This window comes from Hemitrygon akajei, chromosome 17 (genome assembly GCF_048418815.1).
Source record: "Hemitrygon akajei chromosome 17, sHemAka1.3, whole genome shotgun sequence".
NCBI classification, from domain to species: domain Eukaryota; kingdom Metazoa; phylum Chordata; class Chondrichthyes; order Myliobatiformes; family Dasyatidae; genus Hemitrygon; species Hemitrygon akajei.
Window position 1 is genome coordinate 15,219,145 of NC_133140.1, and position 25,875 is coordinate 15,245,019.

The 25,875-nt window shown below is 43.3% G+C and overlaps 1 protein-coding gene across 6 annotated transcripts in view; it reads right to left on the reverse strand.

Annotated features, from left to right (window-relative positions):
* The window catches only part of LOC140740502 (RNA-binding Raly-like protein), a 1,929,462-nt gene that overhangs the window by 1,589,861 nt on the left and 313,726 nt on the right, over positions 1 to 25,875 (reverse strand). The window lies entirely within an intron of this gene.

The following is a 25,875-nucleotide window of genomic DNA, read 5'->3' on the forward strand; positions in this document are numbered from 1 at the left end:
AGATGCTGCCTGGCCTGCTGTGTTCCTACAGCATTTTGTGTGTGTTACCTGGATTTCCAGCACCTGCAGATTTTCTCTTGTGGTTTTTTTTTTTAGTTCTGATTGTGTTTTCTTGTAAATGTATGATTTTCTTGTTGATGCTACTTAACTGATGCTGTGTGCCTGATGCTGTAATTAAGTTTGTCATTGCACCTGTGCATTGACAATAAACTCGACTTTGACAACTCTTGTTCCAATTTATGTGTTTTCACAGGACAAAATAAGGGGAGAAATGCTTTTCAGCTTGCCATCTAACACTAATGTCATCGACTATTTACGACTGAGTGATGGCATAGTTTTTTTTATGGAAATTTTGGAGCGTGGAGTTGTAATGAGTATTATAGGAAGTACCTGAGAAGCTCCAAGCACAGATCATTGAGACAAGTAATGAATCGCCTCCCTTCAAAGATTGCTGAGCTCCTAACAGCTCTGATACTGTTGATGAAACATTGTAGAACAGTGTATTACATTTTCCATTAACAGGGTTTGGAAAGACTTTTGGGGATTTTGTGATATCTAAGAGTTCTTGGCTGATGCTTCCTATCAAAAGCCCTCTTCCATTACAAAGATGCTGAATCGTGAGAATAAGCCCATTCAGGACCACTTCAGCCTGTCTAGCAGCTGACAGAACAGTTGGAATGATTCACTGTAATTGGAAAACTGCACACTCAGACCTGACAAACAGCTCAATCATATTCTTGTAGTAACACCATGAAATGGAAACATGGGGGTGGGGTGCATTCACATGTAATGTAGTGGCTCATATTTCTTTACAACAGAGGAGAAGGCCATTCAGCCATTTGAATCAATGCCAGCAATCACCTCAGCCCCTCGCCCCTGCTTATCCTCCCTCATTTCTCCCACCCACACCACATGTAGTTTACAGTGGGCAATTAGCCCAGCAAGTTGCACATCTCTGTGCCGTGGGAAGAAACCGGAACACACAGGGAAAATACAAAAGCTCCACAGTAGTATTGGAGAAACCGATTGAACCCGGGGTGCCAGTGTCTACCTTTCCAATAGGACCAGAGGGAACAGCAGCTTCAGAGTACAAGAATATCCCTTTAAAACAGAAATGAAGAGGGGTTTATTTAGCCAGAGGGAGGTGAATCTCTGGAATCCAATGCCACGGATAGCTGTGGTGGCCCAGTCATAGGACACCTTTAAAGGGGAGCTTAACAGGTTCCCAATTAGTAAGGGTGTCAAAGATTATGGGAAGAAGGCAGTAGAATGGGGTTGAGAGGGTTAATAAATCAGCCATGATGAAAAGGCAGAACAGACTCAATGGGCTGAATGGCCTAATTCTGTTCACATGTCCTATGGTCTTGTGAACTTGTGAATCCCATAAACTTGACTCATCAAAGCAGAATGGGCAACTGGACTTGAAAAATAGCCAATATTTTCCAAGCTGGTACACCAGTGGAAGTGAGACACAGCATAGTTCACTGACTAACTTTTAATTCCAGACCATCTTTATTTTCTAACCTGTCAAGGTGTGGAAATCAGTTGTGTGAAGTGATGTAGCAAGCTGCCGGGACTACTAAAAGGACCATCAATCTGTTTCAAAGATTGATGCAATGGAATAAGAGCTTCAAGCCACCAAGTCTTTTTTTTACAGTACTTGCTTTCATTTACTCTGTCCCTCCCAATGCAATCTATTCCATGGGCAAAGAGGGGATATAGTGGTTAAAGTAGTGGTGGCCAACCCGTCGATCGTGATCGACTGGTTGATCTTTGAGACTTTCCCGGTAGAACCAAAAAAATGGAAAATAAATACACAAATACTGTTGAGAGATTGTTTCCGGGTTGCGGGGTTTTAGTTCTGTTCTTTCTGCTCAGTGCGCATGTGTGTAGCTCCTCTGTCACGCACTACACAGTGTACTTCAGTGGTCCCCAACCACCAGGCCGTGAGGAAAAAATATGATTTGGCGATATGAAATGATACGAGTCAGCTGCACCTTTCCTCATTCCCTGTCACGCCCACTGATGAACTTGAATGCATCCAAGGTCATCAGTCGCCAAAATGCAGTGATACCCTCGCGCCAGGGATCACTAGTTGGCCTCACGCGGCCGGCGGGAAGTGCCGTTGCTACTGGCCTGGAGTGCGGACGGATGGACGTCGTCTCTAAACCTGTTTAGCACACCGAATGTTTGTAGGGAACCTGGTGCTAAAATATTCACAGATAACCTAATTCGAGCTCAGGGTTTCGTAAGTAGCACAGCAGCTACCTCGCTGTGATCTACTGAAAGTCATCCCTTGAGCCAAACTTTTGTCAGCCAATAGATCCTACCAACCTACAAGGTGGGGCGGGCGCGCACCCTGTCGCACTCCTCGCTCAGTCGGTCACTCTCTCCGGACTGTGACTGCTGCGGCCCCAGCACGGGGACCTCCGGCCCTTACCTTGTCCTCTCACCCCACCCACGACCAGCTGCACCTGGTCAAGGTGGCAGGCGGGTGGGAGGCTGGAGCTCGGGCCCAGAGGTTGTCTAATGAAACAATGAAGCCCTCAAAACTGCTTCGGTACCCTGAGTCCAAGCACCCTGCACTTAAAGACAAACCCATTGAGTTTTTTCAGCAGAAAAAACGTGAGCAAGCGGGACAGAAGGAAGTGCTGAGAGCCACAAAAACTAAATTGTGGAATAGACTGGACATAAGGAACCTGCTTCAAGTATTGCTGTATTCCGCTCGTGTTTAACACCCCACCCCACTTCTCAGCTGGTCAGCAAGAATATTGTTAATATTAAACCAGTCCACGATGCAAAAAAGGGTGATGACCCCTGGTGGACATACATTATTTCTACTTCCAGGTTGCGGGGTTTTACTTCCGGTCTTTTCTGCCGGGTGTGCATGTGTGTGACTAACCGATTTAGTAGGGTTGATATTGCCTTTCACTAAGGCCAAGGTAGGGGATCTTGGGCTTAAAAAGGTTGGTGACCACTAGGTTAAAGGATGGAACTGTATTATGGATCATGATCAAGCAGAACAAACTGAGTAATGTAATGCTACTGGTCAAGAAAGGAGAACCCTTTGTCGAAGAGTCTGAACACCAAATTTAAAAGGATAGTGGTAACAAAATATTGATGCAGTGATAAAGAATGATATCCTTATCATGTTTGCTAATGCTGCAGATAGGGTTTAAACTGGAGTTGCAGGGGATGGGAACCACAGTTACTGGAGGCAGATGTTGGTAAGATCTCAGACAAAGTTAGGAATCAAAAGGTTGAGCATGGTGCAACTAGTGCCCTAAGCTGTGTATATTTCAATGCAAGAAGTATCGGAGGAAAGGAAGATGATAGTGCTGAAGATCAGGTAGTTGTTTTCAAGCAGAGGCAATGTGTAGTGAGGAAAGGCTGTTGATAGAGCAAAATTGCAGCCAACAAGATGAATTGCAACATAAAAGGTGGACAGGGTAAATACAAGACTGAAGGTGTTATCTTTGAATGCACCCAAACAGAAGTAAGGATATGGGCTACAAATTACAAAAGGACATAGAAAATGCATGCCAAAAGGATAATGTTACAATAGTCATGGGGGAATTCAATATGCAGGTAGACTGGGAAAAACAGGTTGGTGCTAGATTCCAGGAGGAGGGATTTCTAGAGTCACTGCGAGATGGCTTTTCAGAGCAGCTCATGGTTGAGCCACTAGGGGATCAGCTACTCTGGATTGGGTGCAATGAACTGGAATTGATTAGAGGGCATAAGGTAAAAGAATCCACAGACAAAAGTAATCATAATATGATCAAATTCATTCCTCAAACTGAGAAGAAGCTAAAGTCAGAAGTATCAGCATTACAGTGGAGTAAAGGGAATTACAGAGGCATGAGAGAGGAGTTGGACAGAACTGATTGGAAACAAACACTGGCAGAGATGACAGCCGAGCAGCAATGGCTGGAATTTCTGAAAGCAATTCAGAAGGCACAGTATATATACATCCCAAAGAGGAAGTATAACCATAAAACCATATAACAATTACAGCATGGAAATAGGCCATCTTGGCCCTTCTAGTCCGTGCCGAACGCTTACTCTCACCTAGTCCCACTGACCCACACTCAGCCCATAACCCTCCATTCCTTTCCTGTCCATATACCTATCCAATTTTACTTTAAATGACAATACTGAACCTGCCTCTACCACTTCTACTGGAAGCTCATTCCACACAGCTACCACTCTCTCAGTAAAGAAATTCCCCCTTGTGTTACCCTTAAACCTTTGCCCACTAACTCTCAACTCATGTCCTCTTGTTCGAATCTCCCCTACTCTCAATGGAAAAAACCTATCCACGTCAACTCTATCTATCCCCCTCATAATTTTAAATACCTCTATCAAGTCCCCCCTCAACCTTCTACGCTCCAAAGAATAAAGACCTAACTTGTTCAATCTTTCCCTATAACTTAGGTGCTCAAACCCAGGTAACATTCTAGTAAATCTTCTCTGTACTCTCTCAATTTTGTTGACATCTTTCCTATAATTCGGTGACCAGAATTGTACACAAAACTCCAAATAACATTACATCCCAACTCCTATATTCAATGCTCTGATTTATAAAGGCCAACATACCAAAAGCTTTCTTCACCACCCTATCCACATGAGATTCCACCTTCAGGGAACTATGCACCATTATTCCTAGATCACTCTGTTCTACTGAATTCGTCAATGTCTGACCATTTACCATGTATGTCCTATTTGGATTATTCCTACCAAAATGTAGCACCTCACACTTATCAGCATTAAACTCCATCTGCCATCATTCAGCCCACTCTTCTAACTGGCCTAAATCTCTGCAAGCTTTGAAAACCTACTTCATTATCCACAACGTCACCTAACTTAGTATCATCTGCATACTTACTAATCCAATTTACCACCCCATCATCCAGATCATTAATGTATATGACAAACAATATTGGACCCAGTACAGATCCCTGAGGCACACCACTAGTCACCGGCCTCCAACCTGACAAACAGTTATCCACCACTACTCTCTGGCATCTCCCATCCAGCCACTTTTGAATCCATTTTACTACTTCAATATTAATACCTAATGATTGAACCTTCCTAACTAACCTTCCGTGTGGAACCTTGTCAAAGGCCTTACTGAAGTCCATATAAACAACATCCACTGCTTTACCCTTGTCAACTTTCTTTGTAACCTCTTCAAAAAATTCAATAAGATTTTGTCAAAGTAGATGGAAAAGGCAAGATGATACAACCGTGGCTAACAAGAGAAGTCAAAGCCAGCATAAAAGCCAAAGAGAGAGCATATAATAGACCAAAAATTAATGGGAAATTAGAGGATTGGGAATTGTTTAAAAACCAACAGAGGCAACTAAAAAAGTCATTAAGAAGGTAAAAATGTGATACAAAAGAAAGCTAGTTGGTAATATTAAAGATAACAAAAGTTTCTTCAGAAACATAAAGTCTAAAGAGAGGAGAGAGTAGATATCAGACTGTTGGAAAATGATGCTGGAGAGGTGATAATGGGGTCAAGGAAGTGGAAGATGAACTGAATAAGTCTTTTGCATCGGTCTTCACTGCGGAAGACACTAGCAGTTTGGTGAATGTTCTAGGTGTCAGGGGTCATGAAATGTGTGAAGTTACCATTACTACAGAGAAGGTTCTTGGAAAACTGCAAGGTCTGAAGGTGGTAAAGTCACCTAGACTAAGTAGCATACATCCCAGGGTTCTGAAAGAGGTGGCTGAAGGGATTGTGGAGGCTTTAGTAATGATCTTTCAAGTATCACTAGATTCTGGAATGGTTTTGAAAGACTGGCAAATTGAAAATGTCACTCCATTGTTCAAGAAGGGACAGAGGCAGTTAGTCTGACCTCAGTGGTTGGGAAAATATTGGGAGTGATTATTAAGGATGACATCTTAGGGTACTTGGAGGCACATGATAAAATAAGCTGTAGTCAGCATGGCCTCCTCCAGCTTGACTGACATATCTGTTGGAATTCTTTGAAGAAATAACAAGCAGGATAGACAATGAAGAATTGGTTGATATTGTGTGTTTGGATTTGAGAAAGCTTTTGACAATGTGCCACACATGAGGCTGCTTAACATGCTACGAGTTCAAGGTATTACAGGAAACATTCTAGCATGGATAAAGCAGTGCCTGGTTGGCAGGAGGTAAAGAATGGGAATAATGGGAGCCTTGTCTGGTTGGCTACCAGTGAGCAGTGCTGTTCCACAGAGGTCTGTGTTGGGATCGATTCTTTTTAAGTTATATGTCAATGATTTGGAAGATGGAATTAATGGCTTTGTTGCAAGGTTTGCAGACGAAATGAAGATAGTTGAAGGGGCAGGTAATTTTGAGGAAGTAGGAACAAATACACTCAAAAACTTCCATACAGCATTCTGACAGGCTGCATCACACTCTGGTATGGAGGGGCTGTTGAACAGACTGAAAGAAGCTGCAGAGGGTTGTAAGTTTAGTCAGCTGCATCTTGGGTACTAGCCTACAAAGTATCCAGGACATCTTCAAGGAGAGGTGTCTCAGAAAGGCAGCGTCCATTATTAAGGACCTCCAACACCCAGGGTATGCCCTTTCTCACTGTTACCATCAGGTAGGAGGTACAGAAGCCTGAAGGCACACACTCAGCGATTCAGGAACAGTTTCTTCCCCTCTGCCATCCAATTCCTAAATGGACATTGAACCCCTGAACACTACCTCACTTTAATAATATATATTATTTTTGTTTTTACATGATTTTTAATCTATTTTATATACGTATACTGTAATTGATTTATTGATTTTTCTTCTTCTTCTTCTTCTTCTTCTTCTATATAATGTATTGCATTTAACTGCTTCTGTTAACAAATTTCACGACACATGCCAGTGCTAATAAACTTGCTTCTGATTCTGAGAGAGTACAGAAGGTCTTAGACAGATTATGAGAATGGGCAAAAAAAATGGCAGATGGAATACAGAGTTGGGAAATGTCTGGTTATGCACTTTGGTAAAAGAAAGGGTTTACTATATTCTAAATGGAGAGAAAACACAATAAACTGAGGCACAAAAGGACTTGACAGTCCTTGTGCAGGATTCCCTAAAGGTTAACTTGCAGGTTGAGTCTGTGGTGAGGAAGGCAAATTTATTTCAAGAGGACTGGAATAGAAAAGCAAGGATGTAATGTTGAGACTTTATAAAGCACTGGTGAGGCCTCACAGGGTACGGTGGGCAGTTTTGGGCCCCTTATCTTTGAAAGAATGTGCTGAATCTGGAGAGGGTTCAAAGAAAGTTTGTGAGAATTATTCATGATTGAATGGCTTGTCATATGAAGAGCGTTTGATGGCTCTGTGTCTGTGTACACTAGTTCAGAAGAATTAGGGTTGACCTGATGGAAATTTATCGAATATTGAAGGGCCTTGATAGAGTGGATGGGAAGAGGGTGTTTCCTAAGACCAGAGGACACAGCCTCAGAATAGAGGGGCATTCTTTCAGAATGTAGATGAGGAAGAATTTCATTAGCCAGAGAGTGGTGAATTTGTGGAACTCTTTACCACAGGCAGCTGTGAAGGCCAAGTCATTGGGTATATTCAAGGCAGAGGTTGACAAATTCTTTATTGGTCAGGGCATGAAGGGAAACAGGGAGAAGGCATGAGATTGGAACTGTAAGGAAAAGTGAATCAGCCATAATGAAATGGCAGAGCAGACTTGATGGGTAAAATGGCCTAATTCTTACGGGCTTATGGGTATCAAACACAGAGCTGTACAAATAATATAAACAGAAATGCCTGTTGATTTCACAGTGCTTAACATGTCACTTGAGATGAAACAGCTTAGCATTGCCTTAGGCAAGGCATATGGACCATTGCTTACTTATATTATCTTATGAGGGGAGGTTGAGTGAGCTCAAGGTTTCCTCTCTGGAGCAAGGAAAGAGTGAGAAGTGGCTGGATAGAGGTGAATTAATCGATTAGAGGTATAGATCAAGTGGATAGCTAGAGGCTTTTTTCCAGGGTGGAAATGGCTAATACAAGGGAGCATAATTTCAAGGTGATTGGAGGCAAGTACAGGAGGGATTTCAGAGGTAGGTTGTTGTTTGTTTGTTTTATTTTTACACAGAGAGTGGTGAGTGCATGAAATGCCCTGCCAGGTGTGGTGGTAGAGGCCGAAGCATTACAGTGATCTTAGATAGGCACATGCTGATCGAAAGCTGAAGGGTTACGCGGGAGGGAAGCATTAGAATGATCTCAGAGTAAGTTTAAATATCAGGACATCATCTGGGAGCAAAGTGCATGTACTGTGCTGTAGTGTAATATGTTCTGTGTTGTAACAGGGAACATACAGCAATTTCAGGTGTGATGTGGCAGACACCCTAGGCCCAGGATGAGGCTTTCTGCTCCAGTTTCCCTCTGCCTCCTCCTCCAGCTGCTTATCAGCTCCCTCATGGTTCTGCCTCCTTCTATTACCCATAGTGCTTTCCCCTTACATTCCTTCTTCACCTCTCCTGCCTATCCCCTCCCTGCTACCCCTCCCCCACCCCTTGATCTTTCCTCTGATTGGTTTTTCACCTGGCACCTATCAGCCTTCTCCTTCCCATCTGCCCCCTCCCTCTTCAGTCCTGACAAAGGGTCTTGGCCTGGAATGTTAACTGCTCGTTTCCACGGATGCTGCCCAACCTGCTGAGTTCCTCCAGCGTGTTGTACGTGTTGCTTTGGTCCCAGCATCTGCGGAGTATTTTGTGTTTACCCTAGGCACAGGTAGGTTTAGAGTGGGCAAAGTTGTCTCTTCAGGTTAAGCAATTAAAATGGTCTTCACTGATTTCACTAGTTTGCCTTTAAGAAAGGTAGCATATATTCAGGAATATATGAGAATATTACTAACCTGATAGTTCTGCACTGAGAATCACTGCCTTTAGTGTATTTAGTGCTCACTTAGCATCATAGAGATATGATAGAGACAAGGAAATCATATTATATCATATCATAGAGAAAAGGAAACAGGCCCTTCAGCCCATTGATTCCATCCCGGCCATCAAATACCCTTTCACATTAATCCTATATTAATCCCATATTTTATTCTCCCCTCCTTTTCATGAATATTCCCCAGATGCTGAAACTCATCTACACATCAGGGGGCCATTTTCAGGAACTGATTAACCAACCAACCCACACACCTTTAGAACGTGGTAAGAAATGAAGCACCTGATTCACAGGGTGAACTTCCAAACTCCACACAGAGAGCACCCAATTGAATGCAGGCCCTGACACAGTCAGGCAGCATCTCTAATAAAGGCACCAGTCACAGCAAGTTCCAGTTCTCCACGTCTGATAATGTGTTGCTGGCAACCTACAGGTATCGTCACACTTCTGGCACCAAAATAGCAAACCCTCATCTTACTAACCTGTACATCTTTTGGACCGTGGGAGGAAACCAGAGCACTCGGAGGAAAGCCAAGCTGTCTTGAGGACCTCTTGTGAAGAGTGGTGGGAATTGAACCCAGATTGCTGACGCTGTAACAGCAGAAAACTGCATTCTGCTGTCCTGGTTTCTTCAGGGACTATCCTGTTGCACGTTGGTTTCCAGTACCCCAGTGTGGATGGCTTTTTGCTAAGATGAAACCCGGGTTTTTATACCCAATGTGTTCAGTACAGCCACAGTGGGGAGACAGCATGCGTTCTCCATTTATTATGGCTATCTTCAAGATTTGATTTGGAAGGGTCTGTTGTCATTTGATTGGGATTGCAGGGAATTACACTGTTTCACTCAGTGAGCAGTGAGGAAATCCTGCCATCTCTCCCCATGGCTAGTATATTGTTCACGGACACGCAAAAGTCAAAGACCTGTTGTGTGCACTAAAAAGATGATACTGCCTTGGATGTATATTGGACTTCACTTCCATGAACATCACTGTAAATCAGTTTATAAACAGAATATAGCACTTGTCCATAACACCATAGACACAGGAGCAGAATTAAGCCTGTCAGCCCATTGAGTCTGCTCCGCCATTTGATCATGGCTGGTTTATTATCCATCTCAACCTCATTTTTCCTTCTAGACTGAGGCTGCGCCCTGCTCTACAAATGACTGCAAGAAACTGCGGAGAGTTGTGACTCTGCTCAGTATATCACAGATACCCCTCCATGGACTGTCTACACTTCTCTCGGCTTCAGTCAGCAAAGACCCCACCCATCCAGGAGATTCTCTCCTCTCCACCCTCCTGTCAGGCAGAAGATATAGAAGCCTGAAACCACAAACATCCAGGCTCACGGACAACTTCTACCCTGCTGTTTCAAGACTATTAAATGGCTCCCGAGAACAAGGTGGACTCTTGATTTCACAAGTTACCTCTTTACGATCTTGCACTTTCCTGCACTGCACTTTCTCTGTAGCTGCTACACTTTATTCTGCATTATTACTGTTTTACCTTATTCTACATCAATACACCATAACGATTTGATTTTTTAGCATACAATTAGCAACAGGCAAGACAAGCTTTTCACAGGATCTCTGTACATGTGGCAATGATAAACCAATTCCAGTGCTTGGTTCTGACAGCTTTTGGTTGGAATGAGAGCTTTAGCTACTGCTCATGTGATCTTTCCTTTCCCTCATTTCCCCATGTTCCACAATCACCTGGTGAAGATCAGCTAACCTACTGCAGGCCACAGCTAAGACTTAAAGCTGAAGATTTGGCTCCTCAGAGCAACCAATGACAAGGCTGTTTCTACCACTTAGGACACTGGGCCTATTCAAGGACTCTGCCTATTATAACTTTAACTATGATTACTACAAGAAAAATGTAGGAGGCAGAGTTCAGGATCAAATATGTTTCAGAAGGTAAAGGAGGTATTGAATTTCTTGCTGTACTGAGATTAATTCTGTTTTGATCAAAAGCCTACACCAATGCTTCAAGATGGTGCCGAGCAGAGGTCTCTGTTGGTATCATGGCTCAGACTTAGCTGTTTTTTTTAAGTTCATAGGGATGGTTTTGGTGACAGAGAGGAGTTGGGTGTTAGGTTCGGGTTTAGGAACAGGGATGTGGAGGTGATAGAGCTCAGTGTTCTGTGTTTGAAGGCCAGTGACATGAACAGGTGATGAAGGACATCCATAATCGAGGTCTTCACTCCGTGCTAGAAAGGCCAACAATGTGGACATGGGATGAAGGAGAACAGAGTCCAGACAACTACTTTGTGCTTGAAGGCCAGTGATCTGAACATGGGGATAAGGACATCAGTCGATGCGCTTGGAGTTGGAGCTGTGGAGTCTCATCATTGGCTAGTCCGGGGGTCGATGCCAAAGATTGAAGGCTGGAGGTTGATCAGAAGTCAGAGGTTTTGCAGATACTAGAAATCCAGAACAAACTCAAAATGCTGAAGGAACTCAGCAGGTCAGGCAGCATCGATGGAAGGGAATAAGCAGTCAATGATTCAAGATGAGAGCCTTCAACAGGACTGGAAAGAAAGGAGGAAGAAGCCAGAATAAAAAGGTTGGAAGAGGGGAAAAGAGTACAAGCTGGCAAGCGATAGGTGGGGGAGGGAGGGGGGATAAAGTGAGAGGTGTTGGTTGGAAAAGGTAAAGGACTGATAAAGAAGGCATTTGATTGGAGAGAAGAATGGACCATGGGAGAATGGAGGGGAGTAGAAGAGAAGGGGTAAGACGGGAGCCAGAAATGACCAGAATTTAGAGAAATCAATGTTCATGCTATCAGGTTAGAGCTTCCCCAAACAGAATATAGGGTATTGTTCCTCCAACTGGTATACGGTCTGGTTGTAGCAGTAGAGGTGTCCATGGAGTAACATGTTGGAATGTGAGTGGGAAGTAATCCTGCATATTGTGGCGGAAGCTTGAGGTTAAAGGGTATAGCTTTAAGGTGAGAGGGGAAAGCTTACAGGAGATTTATAAAGTAGGTATTTTTTCTACAGAGTGCTAGGGGCTGACAAGAGATGTGGTGCAAGCACATATGACAGCAATGTTTATAAGACATTTAGGCAGGGAACAGAGGAATATAGGCCATGTTAAGCTGATAGGATTAGTTAAATTTGGCATAATTTTTGGCTCAGAATTCAAGGATTGAAGGGCCTGTTCCTGTGCTGTACTGTTCCATGTTTGATATTTTATAATGCTTAAGGCTAAATGAGAATTCTCTCCCTTTGTGAAATTGTAAATTGGTAAATTAGTTAATTATTGTCACATGTACAGTGAGCAGCCTGTTTGTAAAGTATCCATAAAGGATAATACATTACACAGTGCATTGAGGTAATACAAGATAAAACAATAACAGAGTGCTCCTATTTAAGATGGTGCTACTGAATATGTGCAACAGCTTCTTGGCACTCAAACAGCTAAAAAAAATCTGACTAAAAACATCACTAAAAATAACTTTTCTGAGGTAAATTGTGTTAAATTATTGCCGCAACAGTGAAGGGGCAAGCGATGGCGAGGCGAGTTCGGGGGATGATTAATTGCAAATGGAGTTATGATGCCTGTACAATTGGTCCAGGAGCAAGGTTAGATCACTTGGGTGCCAAAAGGAGAAACTGAGGCCCGGGCAGAGCACATTCCATTTCAATGCCAGTACAACTGACCCGGGTGCAAGGTCGGATCACTCTGGGCACCAACCTGATTTGAAGTGCTTGAGATGGCTTCAAGCTGAGTGATGGATTCTGGGTCCGGGCTGAGTTGCTGGGCAGGGTGGTGTCACCCTGGATCCTAGTGCAAGGTGCAATGCACTGTTTAGACAATTAAAACGCCAGCCCGGATCAGAGGCCGGAGGCAAGAGCCGATTTCACTCGCTCTCGGCAATCTCCAGGGCACCAGAGCCTTTCATTGTTCCGTCAATTTAAACGCCTGCCCAGGCAGACTGAAAAGACAGGGTGTCAATCTCGCTCGTTCTTCAGGATGGTGATCTCCTGCTAATATGATGAGATGATAAGCGAGGCTTTGGGCCTACTCTGACCTGCTCGAATCTGAGGACTCATTTTCCCTTCGGAATGCTGTTGTTCGCATCAATTGTTTTCCTGACTTCTATTTTCTTCTACTTTCTCCTGTGCATCGAGTGTTGATCTTTTATTCATATTCTTTATTTTCTTTATGATGCACCATCAATAACTCACGCTGAGACTTAGGAAGCGAGATATCGGCTTTTATTGACTGGAAGAATAAACAACACTACATCCTGGGGAAAATGAGGGAGAGCAGCAGCCCACAGTCGCCTTTATACAGGGGTCTGTGGGAGGAGCCACAGAAGCAGTCAGCAGGGTCTGTGGGAGGAGCCACAGGAGCAGTCAGACAGGTATATCTAGTTCACCACACTTTAATTGGGTTCTTTTGGGATTCTTGGTTTGTGCTACATGTGAGCAAGTAAACCTCTAGGTTGTATAATTTATCTATTGTTTGATAATGAATGGACTTGGCTTGAGTAAAGTGTTACTGTACAGAGAGAGGTACACTGCAGGTACACAGTAGAGTGCAGTCACAATGCTTCACACTCAGCCATCACTTTATTAGGCTTGTAGTCTTCTGCAGCTGCAACCGATCCACCTCAAAGATCAAAGTGTTGTGCATTGAGAGACATACTTCTGCACACCGCTGTTGTAATGCATGGTTAATTGAGTGACTGTCACCTTCCCATCACCTGATCTGGCCGTTCTCTGCGTTTTTCATTCACAAGGCACTTTCACCCACAGAACTACCATTAAATGGATGTTTTGTTAAATTATTTTCACACCATTCTCTGTAAACTCTAGGGCATGTTGCATCCTGGGTGATCAGCAGTTTATGAGATACTCAAACCATCCCATCTGGCACCAACAATCATTCCATAGTCCAAGTCACTTTAGACCACACTTCCTCCCCATCCGATTTTGGTCTGAACAACAAGTGAGCCTCTTGACAACATCTGTATGCTCTTGTGGTCGCGTTGATACGCGACGAGTGAAAGCAACGCACTGAGCCGAGCAGGGTCTGGTTGAACTGCTTCCTGTTTCAATCCCCGTGCGCTTAAGTGCCCACTCCCAGCATTCCCCGCTCTTTGCGGGGCGGAAGTGACGTCAGCTTCCAGGCCGAGGTCTGCCCCGTAATCAGAGCCCTCTGGGTTGTCACTGGCTGCGGACTCGCCCGCGACTACTGGAGCCGGTTCGCTTGGTGCGTGGGCGAGCCGCCACACTTTTGAGTTGCTGCCATATGATTGGCTGGTTAGATATTTGCGTTAATGAGCAGGTGTACTTAATAAATGGTCACTGAATGTACATTGTGAGATCAAGAATCCATCTTGTTGTATTAGGGAAACTATTTAATAGTCTTAAAACAGTCGGGTAGAAGCTGCCCTTGAGCCTGGTTGTCCAAGTTTTTATGTCTTCTGCCTGATATGAGGGTGGGGCAGAGCGAGTGTCTGGGAGGGGTGCTTTACTGAGACACAGGCAGAGTCCATGGCAGGTTCCTGTGAGCTCCAACCACTACTTTCTACAGCTTCTTGCAGTCAGTTGCCCTACCATCCAGATAGAATACTCCTTCCTATCTCTCATCCACTGTGCAGCTCTGAATCTCAGCTGAACATCCAGGAATCGCTGGCGTGTGTCTGCCAGGGATCTCTGAGGCTGTTTTACAGCAATGGGGCTGTGCAGAAGGGAGGCATGGAAGAGGCAGACTGCACTGAAACTGGTCCTTTGACCCAACTCTCCCAGTGCAGATCAAGGATCCCATCTGAGCTAGGCCCGCTTGCCTGAATGCTTCTGGTGGTGCCATGGTATGGCAGCAGTCTTTGCGATGTTATTACAGCTTAGGGCGTCCCGGAGTTTGGAATTCAATTCCGGCGCTATACTGTAAGGAGCCTCCGTATGTCCTCCCTGTGGAGGGCGTGGGTTTCCTCTAGGTGCTCTGGTTTCCACTCACAACAGACTGATAGGTGAATTATGGTTAGGTTAGGGTTAATCAGGTTGTCGGGGAGTGCTGTGGCAGTATGGCTTAAAAGACTGGAAGACAGCACACCTGCTCTGTGCTGTGCCAATAAATAAAATAAAACTAAAGCTTTCCTCTCCATGCACTTGTCCAAGTGTGACTGTATCTTCCTCAGGCAGCTCATCCCATATACACACAACCTGAGCTGTGAAGAACCTGGCCCTCTGGTCCCTTTTAAATCTCTCTCCTCCCATACGCCCTCTAGTTCTTGGCTCCCTTTCCTTGGTGAAGAAAGGACTGCGTACATTCATCCTATCTATGACTCTTTTGATTTCATACACCTGTAACATCACAAGCACAGTCTTCGATGTTCCAAGGAATAGTCCTAACCTGCCCAACCTTCCCTATAACGCAGGCTCTTGAGTCCGAGCAGCATTCCTGTAAATCTTCTTTGCAGTCTTTACAACTGAATATCACCTATCCTATACCACAACCGAACTCAGTACTCCGAGTGTGGCCTCACCAATGTCATGACTGTAGTTGGGTTGGGTCAGGAGAGTCCCAGGTTTCTTTGAGGAACTGGGTGGGCCTTTCAACACCTTAACATCTTATTAATTTTGTTAGATATGTTTAGAGTTTCTGGCAAGGCCAGTTTTGGCCACAGAGCACACAGTAAATGCATATACACTGTCAAAGCCTTAACAACATTTCCTAAATTTTGGTCAACAATGAGGTTTACCTTGCCTAGTCAAAGGGAATCACATTTTTGATTTGTTAACCACTGCCATAAACACATGCCCTTTTTTTCTAAGGTTCAGGGAGTTAAAAGCTGGTCTTTAGTACTTAAATAAATATTAGTATTGTAGTATAAACATATTTTTTGAGTTCAGAAATGTGATATTCCCAATGAGTGGGCAGCTCCATTGCTGACATAGTTTACAATGCTCTCAAAGAGCTGCTGGTAGCTGCAAACACTGACCTGAATCTGTCAACAGTCTCAGAATTAAAATACATTTTCCGACTTCCTCATGAAACACAGGCTGCAGTTGAATAAATATATTTGATGGACAACAACAAAACAAAAACTTTTGCTCATTCTTCTCTGTAACTTTTGCAGTGGAACAAACAGTCTGCTTTCCAAGCTATCAGCCCCGATCTTCTACAGTAATAACCATAATAGTCTCCACCTCTACATTTAAGATAGAAGCATCTACCTGACAGAGCTTGATGTCAAACTCACTATATACATCATTGCTTCATATTTAATTAAAAAGTAAGTCCAATTCTATATATTGGTTTGCAAGACTAAGTAACATTACTTTGAGTTGGTCAATGCTTATAACCCAAACTACTCTTACTGTTTTGTTCAGCCCTGGTATGGAAACATCAGTGCCCAGGAATGGAAAAGTCTACAGTCTAGTCCATCACAGACAAGGCCCTCCTGACCACTGAGCACAATTACAAGGGGTGCAGCATCCATCAAGGACCCCCACCATTTAGGCCATGGTCTCTTCTCATTACAACCATTAGGCAGGAAGCATAGGAGCCTTAGGTCCCACACCACCATGTTCAGGAACAATTATAATCCTACAGCCACTGGGCTCCTGAACTGGCACAGAACACTTCACTCAGCTCAGTTCTGAATGATTCCATGCCCTACAGATACACTTTCAAGGACTCTGCATCTCACATTCTCAGTATTATTTTATTTACACAATTTTTCTTCTTTTGCACATTGATTGCATAACTATTGACTGTAAACCTATGCATACTTTTTCATAAATGATTTTGTACTTATTTATTTTCCTGTAAATGCCTGCAAGAAAATGAATCTGAAATAAATTTCCCTTACTTGGACTTTGGTAGGACTGTGGTGGATTTTAACTTCAAGCAGAATATAACTGAACACTTACAGAGGTTGAGAACAACTCCCTGATGAAGGCCTAAAACGTTGACTTTATGCCACTCCATAGCCGCTGCCTGACTCGCTGAATTCCTTCAGCATTTTGTGTGTTACTTTTGGAATCTGCTATATTACGGTTGAGATGCATTTTTACATCGATTCAAAATGTAAACACAAATCACATATACTGCAAAATACTCAATCATGAAACACAACATCAATTGAGCTTTCACTACAATCCACGATGGATATAACTAAAGAACCAAAACACTTTGCCTCAATCTCAACAGGTTTCGAATTTTTTAATTGTATGTTAGAATTCTTTATTGAATAACAAGTGTTCTCAGGATAGCCTAATGAAAGATTGTGATCACTTTAGCGTTCAGAGTACTTTCGGGAAGTAGCTCTCACCTGGTAGAGCAGAGTCCCTGCAACTTGTGAAATCCTGGCAAATGCAACGCATTGTGATGTGAGATGCATTGAATGTAGACCATTACAGCTCAGTTCAGGCCCTTTGGCCCAACATGTTGGACTGACCTTGCAGGCATTTATTTCAAGGGGAATATAATATAAAAGCAAGGAGGTAACGTTAAAGCTTTATAAGACACTAGTCAGGCTGCACTTAGAGTACCGTCAGCAGTTTTGGGCCCCATATTTCTTAAAGGATGTGTTGTCATTCGAGAGTCCAGAGGAGGTTCACAAGGTTGATTCTGGGAATGAAAAGGTTAACATATGGGGAGGGTTTGCCAGCTTTGGCCCTTTACTTAATGGAGTCCCCTGAGGTCATCTCCCTTCTAAACAGATATACTGTTTTGGATACTGTTGGGGGAGATGTCTCATCAGGGGAAGGCAGCAGCAGCCGAGTTCACTGCACCATGGGTGGCTCTGCGGCACAGGAGGGAAGGAAAAGGAGTGGGAGAGCTATAGTGATAGGGGATTCGATTGTAAGGGGAATAGATAGGTGTTTCTGCAGCCGCAAACGAGACACCAAGATGGTATGTTGCCTCCCTGGTGCAAGGGTCAAGGATGTCTCTCAGCGGCTGCAGGACATTCTGGAATGGGAGGGTGAACAGCCAGTGGTCATGGTGCACATAGGTATCAATGATATAGGTAAAAAATGGGATGAGGTCCTACAAGGTGAATTTAGGGAGTTAGGAGATAAACTAAAAAGTAGGACCACAAAGGTAATAATCTCTGGATTACTACCAGTGCCATGTGCTAGTCAGAGTAGAAATAGGAGGATATTTCAGTTGAATACGTGGCTTGAAAAATGGTGCACGGGGGAGGGATTCAAATTTCTGGAGCATTGGAACCAGTTCTGGGGGAGGTGGGACCGGTATAAACAGGACGGTCTGCACCTGGGCTGGACTGGAACCAATGTCCTAGGGGGAGCGTTTGCTACTGCTGTTCAGGAGGCTTTAAACTAATGTGACAGGGGGATGGGAACAAGTGCAGAGAGACAGAGGGGTGTAAAATGAGGTTAGAAGCAAAAAGTAGTAAGGTGAAAAGTAAAAGTGGCAGGCAGGCAAATCTAGGGCAAAAGGCAAAAAGAGCCACTTTTCAACATAATTGTATAAGGGCTAAGAGTGTTGTAAAAACAAGCCTGAAGGCTTTGTGTGTCAATGCGAGGAGCATTCGTAACAAGGTGGATGAACTGAATGTGCAGATAGTTATTAATGAATATGATATAGTTGGGATCACAGAGACATGGCTCCAGGGTGACCAAGGATGGGAGCTCGACATCCAGGGATATTCAATATTCAGGAGGGATAGACAGGAAAGAAAAGGAGGTGGGGTAGCATTGCTGGTTAGAGAGGAGATTAACGCAATAGAAAGGAAGGACATTAGCCTGGAGGATGTGGAATCGATATGGGTAGAGCTGCATAACACTAAGGGGCAGAAAACGCTGGTGGGAGTTGTGTACAGGCCACCTAACAGTAGTAGTGAGGTTGGGGATGGCATTAAACAGGAAATTAGAAATGCGTACAATAAAGGAACAGTAGTTATAATGGGTGACTTCAATCTACATATAGATTGGGTGAACCAAATTGGTAAGGGTGCTGAGGAAGAGGATTTCTTGGAATGTATGCGGGATGGTTTTCTGAACCAACATGTCGAGGAACCAACTAGAGAGCAGGCCATTCTAGATTGGGTATTGAGCAATGAGGAAGGGTTAGTTGGCAACCTTGTCATGCGAGGCCCCTTGTGTAAGAGTGACCATAATATGGTGGAGTTCTTCATTAAGATGGAGAGTGACATAGTTAATTCAGAAACAAAGGTTCTGAACTTAAAGAAGGGTAACTTTGAAGGTATGAGACGTGAATTAGCTAAGATAGACTGGCAAATGATACTTAAAGGGTTGACGGTGGATATGCAATGGCAAGCATTTAAAGATCGCATGGATGAACTACAACAATTGTTCATCCCAGATTGGCAAAAGAATAAACCAGGGAAGGTAGTGAACCGTGGCTGACAAGGGAAATTAGGGATAGTATCAAGTCCAAAGAAGAAACATATAAATTAGCAAAAAAAAGCAGCACACCTGAGGACTGGGAGAAATTCAGAGACCAACAGAGGAGGACAAAGGGCATAATTAGGAAAGGGAAAAAGATTATGAGAGAAAGGTGGCAGGGAACATAAAAACTGACTGTAAAAGCTTTTATAGATATGTGAAAAGAAAAAGATTGGTCAAGACAAATGTAGGTCCTTTACAGTCAGAAACAGGTGAATTGATCATAGGGAACAAAGACATGGCAGACCAATTGAATAACTACTTTGGTTCTGTCTTCACTAAGGAGGACATAAATAATCTTCGGGAAATAGTAAGGGACCGAGGGTCTAGTGAGATGGAGGAACTGAGGGAAATACATGTTAGTAGGGAAGTGGTGTTAGGTAAATTGAAGGGATTAAAGGCAGATAAATCCCCAGGGCCAGATGGTCTGCATCCCAGAGTGCTTAAGGAAGTAGCCCAAGAACTAGTGATTAGTGATAATTTTTCATTAGTGATAATTTTTCAAAACTCCTTAGATTCTGGATTAATTCCTGAGGATTGGAGGGTAGCTAATGTAACCCCACTTTTTAAAAAAAGAGGGAGAGAGAAACCGGGGAATTAGTCTGATATCGGTGGTGGGGAAAATGCTAGAGTCGGTTATCAAAGATGTGATAACAGCACATTTGGAAAGAGGTGAAATCATCAGACAAAGTCAGCATGGATTTGTGAAAGGAAAATCATGTCTGACAAATCTTATAGAATTTTTTGAAGATGGAGTAGAATGGATAGGGGAGAGCCAGTGGATGTGGTATATTTAGATTTTCAAAAGGCTTTTGACAAGGTCCCATACAGGAGATTAGTGTGCAAACTTAAAGCACACGGTATTGGGGGTATGGTATTGATGTGGATAGAGAATTGGTTGGCAGACAGGAAGCAAAGAGTGGGAGTAAACGGGACCTTTTCAGAATGGCAGGCAGTGACTAGTGGGGTACCGCAAGGCTCAGTGCTGGGACCCCAGTTGTTTACAATATATATTACTGATTTAGACGAGGGAATTAAATGCAGCATCTCCAAGTTTGCAGATGACACGAAGCTGGACGGTGGTGTTAGCTGTGAGGAGGATGCTAAGAGGATGCAGGGTGACTTGGATAGGTTAGGTGAGTGGGCAAATTCATAGCAGATGCAATTTAATGTGGATAAATGTGAGGTTATCCACTTTGGTTGCAAGAACAGGAAAACAGATTATTATCTAAACGGTGGCCGATTAGGAAAAGGGGAGATGCAACGAGATCTGGGTGTCATTGTATACCAGTCATTGAAGGTGGGCATGCAGGTACAGCAGGCGGTGAAAAAGGCAAATGGTATGTTGGCATTCATAGCAAAAGGATTTGAGTACAGGAGCAGGGAAGTTCTACTGCAGTTGTACAAGGCCTTGGTGAGACCGCACCTAGAATATTGTGCGCAGTTTTGGTCCCCTAATCTGAGGAAAGACATTCTTGCCATAGAGGGAGTACAGAGAAGGTTCACCAGATTGATTCCTGGGATGGCAGGACTTTCATATGAAGAAAGACTGGATCGACTAGGCTTATACTCACTGGAATTTAGAAGATTGAGGGGGGATCTTATTGAAACGTATAAAATTCTAAAGGGATTGGACAGGCTAGATGCAGGAAGATTGTTTCCGATGTTGGGGAAGTCCAGAACGAGAGGTCACAGTTTAAGGATAAAGGGGAAGCCTCTTAGGACTGAGATGAGGAAAAACTTCTTCACACAGAGAGTGGTGAATCTGTGGAATTCTCTGCCACAGGAAACAGTTGAGGCTGGTTCATTGGCTATATTTAAGAGGAAGTTAGATATGGCCCTTGTGGCTAAAGGGATCGGGGGTATGGAGAGAAAGCAGGTACAGGGTTCTGAGTTGGATGATCAGCCATGGCTCAAAGGGCCGAATGGCCTACTCCTGCACCTATTTTCTATGTTTCTATGTTTCAAAACCCTATAAGGCAGGGGTAAGAGGTCCTTTGTAATTATTTTGATTAAGAGCAGGAACATTTTCATTGGTGCTAGTTTATATCAAACTTTTCTACACCTTATCTCCAGTTTCTTAATGTCTTCAGTTAACAAAAACTTCTCAATCCTCAATTTAAAATATAACCATTTGAAAGAGAGAATTCCAAAACCTTCACTGCTCTATAAGCAGAGATGTTTCTAAACGTCACCAACAGAAGGCAAGACTCTAATGCTCCAAACCAAAATGCTGCATTCAGTGGAAATTATTTTTCCCAGTTCAATCACAATACCTCTTAACCTTCCAACTTCTAAGATATAAAGACATATTTTTTGTACCTTTGTAACTTAACCCTCGGAGACTGGACATCAAACATCAGCTGCAAATGTGCTTGCCGTGAGCTGTACTTTACCATTTTTCATTTGGCAAGTCTGATCTCACTGATTATTATTCACAGTGTTGGACTGGGTGGAGAATTGTTACTTTCCTTGTATTTTTTCTGTCTTTATGTATGTATTTGGCAATACAGCATGGAGTAGGCATTTCTAACCCTTTGAGCCATGCCATCCCAGAAACCCATGACAAACCAGATTAACTCTAACTTAACTACGGGGTAATTTACAATAATCAGTTAACATACCCGGTCCATCTTCGGACTGAGGGAAGAACCTGGAGCATCCAGGGAAAACTCACGCATTGCATGGAGAGGACAAACAGACTCCTTAGAGAGTGATGCTGGAATTAACTCAGAAAAGAATGGCCTGGGCTGTGGTAGCGTCACAATAACCACTACACTGCCGTAGAACCCCACTGTAGCTTAGCTTGTCAATGGTTACTTGTATTTTTATATAATTAACTACATGTACCAAATTGTTCAGTGAATTTATCAGTAATTTCAGTACAGTTGCTTATGTATTTTTCTAGAAGCTTCTTAGTGTTTTGCAGCAAGTATCACACCACTTAAATTTGGCTATTTTATACATTAAGTTTTATCGCCAGAATTTTGTCATCTCTGGTGTGAGTGTGAGACAACCAAGACTGCTTTTTGCCTTTGTTTTCTTACCTCCTCTTATTGTAACACTTAATAAAATTGCTCAGCAGTAAGCTTTATGCCTCATGCTTGATTTCCAAAGAGCCTTTGATTCCGGAAAGCATCAAATGTAATTGTTGCATTGAATGTGGACAGCTGCTGAGCTCAGTTCCAAATGGTTTTGCAATAACACAGAACACCTTCTGGAATGGTGCATTATTTTCTGCATGAAGACTTGGAAATATTGTCTGGCAGGTTCAGCACCATCTCTAATCTGTCACACTGGAGGCATGGAATTCTGGGTTGGATTAGCACAAATTCTTCCCAACTAAATACAGGGAGGACTGACAATATTATCAGTTCCCAAACCGTTTACTCTATCTGTCTCCCTGCATAAATCGAGCAACTGAGCCAGAATGTCCCCAGACTTACTGTCACATTTGATGATAAACTCAGCTTCAGACCATAAATGTATACCCTCTGCCGAGGACATCTCAACTCTAATGGAGGGAAACCTGTCCATTAGAATCCAGTAATAACCTCATTTGGTGATGTTAGTTGAGGGATAAACATTGACTAGGAAATGGAGGCAATAAAGAGTTTCATAAGAAAACATGGTTCTGATGAAGGGTGTCAGTCTGAAACATCAACTGTTTATTTCTCTCCATTGATGCTGCTGAGTTCCTCTAGCATTTTGTGTGTGTTACTCTGGGTCTCCAGCGTCTGCAGAATCTCTTCTGTTTATGCTGTCAGTTTACTATCACAATGAAGAAGTGATGCTGACAATGGGGCAGCATCCCCTCTCTACTTCCGTATCAGCTGAAATTATTCCCTTGATCTGTGACCACCAAACGTGCATTCTGAATTTGATTGAGCTCATGTCATACGGCTGTACAACACAGGCTTTTCAGCCCATATCATACATGCTGACCCTTTTTACTCATCATGATTACCCACATGAGGACTGTATCCTTCTGTGCCTTGCCCGGTTAAGTGGAGATCACGAATGCTGGTGTTCAGAGACAAATTGCTGGAGTAACTCAGCAGGTTAAGCATCTTGTGAAGGAGCTTGTCAAAATGCGAGGCCTCCATCTAATGAAAGACTTGCTGGTCAGTACATCACTTCTCAGTCACAGCAATAAGGGTACGGTCAAGGAGAACTGTAAAGGCAGGTGATTCAAACTTCCACACACATACCACCATTTGTTAAGGAAGATAGAGCATAGATATTTCAGGCCCTTCAGCCTATGCTGTTGTGCTGGCCTTTTAACCAACCCTTCCCTTCTACATAGTCCTCCATTTTTTAACATGCATATGCCAATCTCAGAGTTTCTTAAATGCCCCTCAGAATCTGCCTCCACCAGCACCCCTGGCACATCCGCACTCATCACTCTCTGTGTAAAAAAAACTGACCTCTCACACACCCCTTATACTTTCCTCCAACCACCTTAAAGTTATGCCCCTGGTATTAGCTAATCGGATAATTTAAAATCAGGAATTCTTAGAGTTTGCAGGAAAGTTGCTGAATGATGAAAATGTGTACATTGGAATATTCAAAAGGAAATCCTATCAGTCAAAGTAAGGCACATTTTCTTTCACATCCAGGAGAAAACAAGCCAAAAATTCATCCAAGTGGCATTGAAATTCATTTCAAATCAAAATGGAGTCAACACATTCTGAGAAAGACACTGCTTTTACACCTTGAGATTTTATTCCCTATCTGCTTCCAGCCACAATGTCACTGACACAACAATCTCTGACCTCTTGCCTTCTTCCAAACACAGCAAGTTCAGTCCCTACTCCAAGGAGGATGTCTCCCTCCACCCTTTCAAAAATTCAGTCCAGGATTTCCAAACACTGTTGCTGTGTTCTTCCAGTAGTCATGGTTTCTGGAGCAGTCAATGGAGGCAAAGCAATGGAGGCAGTCAATCGTATCTCTATCTCTACTGGCTCTCTAAACAGCCAGACAACTTATCCCTCTGCTCTCTGTGTTTTTGGTTTCTTTGCTGTTTTGCAAATTACAACATTCTTGTTTACAGAGGTAGATTCCTGATTGACAAGTAGACAAACCGCCATTTCCAATCTGATCCAGTGTGTGAATGAAGATACAAAGATGCCATAGTTGCTTATTTCCTTATGACACAGAGGAAGGTTCAGATTCTGAGTTACTTGTCACATGTACATTGGAACATCTAGTTTTTGTTTGTTTTAACAACTAACACAACCCAGGGATGGGCTCAGTGTCACCACACATTCCAGTGCCAACACAGTGTAACACTCTGGGAATGGTTTCACTGCTAACGTAATGGTCTCTCTGTAGAAGCAATGTTTGGGTTATGGTTAGAGATAACGGGTGCTTTGGAATGTGAGCTGTCCAATGAAGGGAGTGTGTTTTCGTGTTGTGTGCCTGATGTGGCTGCAAGCTGGGTCTTTTGTTTGGCGGGAAAAGGGAGAAGACACTGGAGAGAAGAGGTCATAGGATTCAACCCAGAGCGGGGCCGTGATTCGATGAAGCTCGAGGAGATCGAAGGAGGATCGGCGAAGGGGAAACCGTGAGCAACTTGTGCACATTAGACTCTTTCATTAAAATGGGCCCTTTGCTTTATCTTTACTAACCCTTTAGTTAAATTAAGAATTATAAAGCTAAATCATTTACCGGTAATTGTATGTGGTGTACTGTCTGTTATTTCATGGTGCTTATTGGTAACAGGATAATGAATCACGCAGCGTCCACACAAACAGGAGGTTTCAGGGTGGGCTTGCACCTCGAGCTCACACGTTTGGTGGGGCTAGAGATTGTCTTCCCTAGACTTACACAGCTGACAGAACCAGAGTGTTTCAATTGTGGGGATATCATCTGGGATTGATTTCTTTGGATGCCCTAAGCATTGATCCAGTGGGTTGTGTGTTTAAGTCTGAGCTAAACTATTGTCCAGTAAAAGTGATTATGATACATGGGCATTGATGCTGCCAGGGTTAAGCAGTATTGTGCACCCATGGGGTTACTGGTAACAAATGGTAATGATTTTCATATCCCTGATGAATTGTTAATTCGAAGTTTTAGTACTGTTAAAGCCACACATTCTGGTGCCAACATATTTACGATTGTGGTGCGGAGGTTTGATAAAATATCGGGCAAATACTTTGTTTTGGTCCAGAGTAGCACTGATGAAACGACAATGGGACTGACGTACTATTGGGGCCCCAGGTCGCTGTAGGCAGTCCATACTTTACGGGAGGATGCGAGTGTAGAGGAGCGGTCCGAATTACAATCGAGTCTCCCTTAGCTGGGGACGGAGTCTTCAAAGACAGGGTGCTCTCGTTTCTGTGGAGTGAGAGGAAGGAATGGTCTGATTGGAATGGCTAATGAGTCCCCCAGCAAGGAGCGAGAATTCTGAGTTGGTAGCGGCCCTTACCTCTCTGGCGAATAAATGGAATAATGCCCAGGTTCAAAGTCCCAATGAAGCCCCTAAAGGGGAGGCGGAGTATGAGACTTGGATGAAGCAGACTTCTCAATCGTTAGACGAGTGGCATTACACTGATGATGTAAAACACCAGTGACTGG